Below are 5000 nucleotides of genomic sequence, written 5' to 3'. Positions count from 1 at the left end.
GAGCCTAGAGAGACAGACTGACTGACAGACTCAGTGAAAGAAAGACAGAGAGAGACAGAGACACTCAGTCAGACAGACAGACAGACACTGAGAAATTACTAGTGAAGATACTGAGACCGAGACAGAAAGACAGACAGAGTGTTAAACATTTGTTCTTGCCACTCTATACTGAACAATAGCGAGTAACATCATATTCAGTGGTCAGTGACAACTGACAACGTGACAACCTGTGACAACATGTCAGTAGTGATCAACAATAAAAATATCATGTAGAAAACACTGCCCTCGGAAACCAGTTAACTGATGCACTGAAAGCAAACTCGGCGAAAACAAAAATAAATTAACCAAACAAAAAATAAACAAATTAAAAAAAAAAAAATCCAAAGAAATCATAACGAAGAAACAAAAAAAGGGGGAAAAAATGAACCGAGAAAAACAAAAACAAAAACAACCCTCACCCCCACCCCTCCCCACTGAAATACGTGTTGCATATTTTCACGATGTATACTATTGAGAATGCGCACAGTCCTCAGTTACGAATAAAGTTATAGTATCACACGTGCGCGCGCACTGACAAACTGACACACATGCACTGACTCGGACATGCACCGGCGCACTAACGCACACCGGCACACCTGGTACCGTACACACACACACACACACACAGACACACACACACACACGTCACACACACAAAACACACACACACACACACACACACATACACACGTTTTGTTCATCTCTCTCTCTCTCTCTCTCTGTCTGTCCGTGTCTGTCTTTCCGTGTCTGTCTCGGCTGTCTCTGTCTGTCTGTCTGTCTCTCTCTTTGTCTCTCTCTCAACACTGACACGTTCACATGTACATCATGCACGATATATCAAGCGTCGTCAGTACTATCAGTATCAGTAGCTCAAGGAGGCGTCACTGCGTTCGGACAAATCCATAATACGCTTCACCACATCTGCCAACTGAGATGCCTGTCCACTTAGCAGCCTGCGTAACCCAAAGCGCTTAGTCAGGCCTTGTCAGTACTGCGCATTGATTCAAACGGATCACGTGGCAGCTAAAAGCCATGCGTCCACTGCATTCATACGAGTTTGACAATAATTATAATACAGAGAGAGAGAGAGAGAGAGAGAGAGAGAGAGAGGGAGCAGCTTCCGGAGATAGACAGGGACATAATTGCATCTGTTGTTCTCTCTGCACATAATTTTAATTTCCCATATAATTACCTCCCTTGAATCATTGTCTCTTTATCAAAAGAGTTAATAATTCCAAGCCGTGTCGCGTGCTTCCCATCAAGGCAATGCTTGCTGCATTTCGTGACTCGTACGAGACTCACACATCAAAGCAAGTTAAAAAAACTCGTTGACAATCATAATGATGAGAAGATTATTATTATTATTATTTATTTTTTAATGACCATAGCCAAAATCTTCGTTTCTGCATGGCGGGAGGTTGCCTAAAAAACAAGATCCAGAGCTCCACCCCCCCACCGCCCTCCCCGGCGGTCCCCTTCCCTCCGCCTCTCACCCATCTCCCAATGTGATTCTTGGCTAAAATATGTTTGGGATCAGGTAATTGTTATTTCAGGTTAAAACATGCACGTTGATAAGCGTTTTGAGTTGTCCAGCTATTTATTGATTGATTTTTTTTTTTTTAACCAATTAAAAACTAAATGCACAGAAATGTAAACGTACAGCGTACCAACAACAGAAGGGGAAAATGTAGCGAAACGAGACAGAGACACCGAGAGAAGAAAAAAAGAAAGAAGAAAGAACAAGAGAAGCAAGGCCTTCAAGACTCACTTGTGATAAATTAAGTCCCTGAGCATTAATTACAGAGTAATCTCCCTTCTTTACTACCTGCACCAAAACGTTTGCAAAATAAATAAAAATTCCATGCTTAGCAAAAGAAGTTCTTGTTTGAACAAAAAAAAAAAAATGATAATAATGACTCCTCTTGTTGTTGTGTCCGAATGAGAGGTCAAAGTGCCAAGTTTAGAGAATACGAAAAATATAAATATAACAGTAAATGCAGTTTGCATATAATTAGGCTTCTTTTTTTTTCTTTTTTTGTGCCCATCCCAGAGGTGCAATATTGTTTTAAACAAGATGACTGGAAAGAACTGAATTTTTCCTATTTTTATGCCAAATTTGGTGTCGACTGACAAAGTATTTGCAGAGAAAATGTCAATGTTAAAGTTTACCACGGACACACAGACACACAGCCACACACACACAGAGACAACCGAACACCGGGTTAAAACATAGACTCACTTTGTTTACACAAGTGAGTCAAAAACAAGAGAGGAGAAATCAACAACAACAACAGCAACAAAAGGCTGACAGAGAGGCAGACAGAAGACAGACCGGACGAACGGACAAACGTTGTTATATGATTTGGCACAGATTCTGATGTCCGAGTCAAACAGATGTATACACTGACATTTGATTTCATCATAATCTTCACCAAACACTGCAGTTTTAAGTACAGACTTGGCTTTGATTTGTTGTTGTTGTTGCTTTCAAGTCTTTCAATGTTCGAAAACTTCTACGCTTTATAATGAAGGATAACTGTTCTGTCTACAGAAATTTTTATTCATTTGTCATTTTTAGTTCCGGTTTGTCTTTTTAGACGTCATGTGTAACTCTGAAGCGCGTGGTCGCTCTTGCAATTTTCATTCCTTCTTCAACGCCCTCAGTTCACGTAAAGTAAGCCATTCCCTTTTGTTTTCAACACAAATGAGTCTGTTTTTGTTGTTGCATTGGTGTTAAGTGCAAATTATTTACATTTTTGACACAGTGATTTTCTATCGCATCCCGTCGATCGTATTTTTGGATCTAATCCTGATAGAAATTGATTCAGTTGGCATGCAGATCTGCCGTAGATTTCTGGCTTCTTATAAAAGCTTACCTTTCTTTGCTATAGTGATAATTTCCTAAGACTAGTTTCAATAGTTACGTCTTTTCTAGGGAAAAGTCATTTGGATGTTATAATTTTCGGTGTACGCCACCTTTCAGTGAAAAAAGTGTGATGCTGCGTTCTTTCAATGTTTTGGTGCGCGGTGGTGCAACGGATCCGGCCGACTTTCATTGTTACGATGTTAGCATTTATGTTTTGTTTAGGAAACTTGGTGCTTAGAACCCATTATATGGGGAGTTTGCGTTATATAAGTACTATTATATATGGCATATATATATATATATATATATATATATATATATATATATATATATATATATATATAGATGTAGCCAAGCTGGTTCTAACCGTTGTTCAACTCACAGCACATGCCGTAAAGCAGACGACAGTTTCTCTGCAGTGACGGTGTCCAACCATTGACCTGAGGAGGTAACTCCTGTGGCGTAAAACTATTCAAATTTGAAAAGTTTCAGTTTCAGTTTCAGTAGCTCAAGGAGGCGTCACAGCGTTCGGATAAATCCATATACGCTACACCACATCTGCCAAGCAGATGCCTGACCAGCGGCGTAGCCCAACGCGCTTAGTCAGGCCTTGAGAGAAAAAAAAGAAGAAGCCGGAAAGGTTGATAAATAATAGATGATAAGCGTACATAAATAAGTAAATAAATACATCAATAGATAAATAAATAAATAATAATTATAATATGAAAAGGTAATAATAATAATAATAATAAATAATAATTATAATATGAAAAAAGGTAGTAGTAATAATAATGATGATAAAAAAAAATAAAAAAAATAAAAAAGTAAATAAATAAGACAACAATGATGATAAATAAGCAAATAAATGTAAAACATGAAGACACACATTCACACATACACCCACACATGCATAACAGATATACGCCAAACATACAGTTTCACAGATATGAATGCACAGTCAAATACACATAAACGTACATGAGCCCCAACACACGCACACACACACACACACACACACACACACACACACACACATTACCCTGCACCTCCTCTACCCCCCTCCTCCACACACTCATTTCTAGGCTACGTATCGCAGCTTCCACGACACACACACACACACACACACACACACACACACAGATGAACACTTACTTGTACAAGCACACACACATACGCCAATATCCCCCACCCCACAAAGATATATATACACACGCACGTTCCAATATCCCGTTGCTCCAACAGTGTAGGCATGCATACACTCGCATACCTCATCCTCTACCCCCCACCTGCCCCCCGGCACCCCCACCTCCCTCTCACACACACACACACACACACAAACATACGCACGTGCACAGAACTCTCCTGACACTTGTGTACACTTATACACCCTTGCGCATGCACAAACGCACTCAAACACACAGACCCACACATACACACACGCACAGAAGAAAGGTGTTAGGTGTTAGCGTTGTCGTCTGCTACATCCGGTCACTCACCGAGGTGCCACTCTCAACTGAGCACACATCGAGCGTGTCACACATTAACATTCTGCTGCATTCTCTTCTTTTTCTCTTCTTTTAACATTGTAACAAGGCCTTCAAGACTCACTTGTGATAAATTAAGTCCCCTAGCATTAATTACAGAGTAATTTCCCTTTTTTACTATCTGCACCAAAACGTTTGCAAAATAAATAAAACTTCCATGCTTAGCAAACGAAGTTCCTGTTCGAACAAAAAATGATAATAATGACTGCTCTAGCTGTTGGGTCAGAATATCAGATCAAAGTGCCAAGTTTAGAGAATACAAAAAATATAAATATAACAGTAAATGCAGTTTGCATATAATTAGGCTTCATTCTTTATTTTTTTGTGCCCATCCCAGAGGTGCAATATTGTTTTAAACAAGATGACTGGAAAGAACTGAATTTTTCCTATTTTTATGCCTAATTTGGTGTCAACTGACAAAGTATTTGCAGAGAAAATGTCAATGTTAAAGTTTACCACGGACACACAGACACACACAGACACACACACACACACACACACACACACACAGACAACCGAACACCGGGTTAAAACATAGACTCACTTTGTTT

This window comes from Babylonia areolata, chromosome 27, assembly GCF_041734735.1.
Source record: "Babylonia areolata isolate BAREFJ2019XMU chromosome 27, ASM4173473v1, whole genome shotgun sequence".
NCBI classification, from domain to species: Eukaryota; Metazoa; Mollusca; class Gastropoda; order Neogastropoda; family Buccinidae; genus Babylonia; species Babylonia areolata.
Note: the sequence above shows the minus strand (reverse complement) of the source record.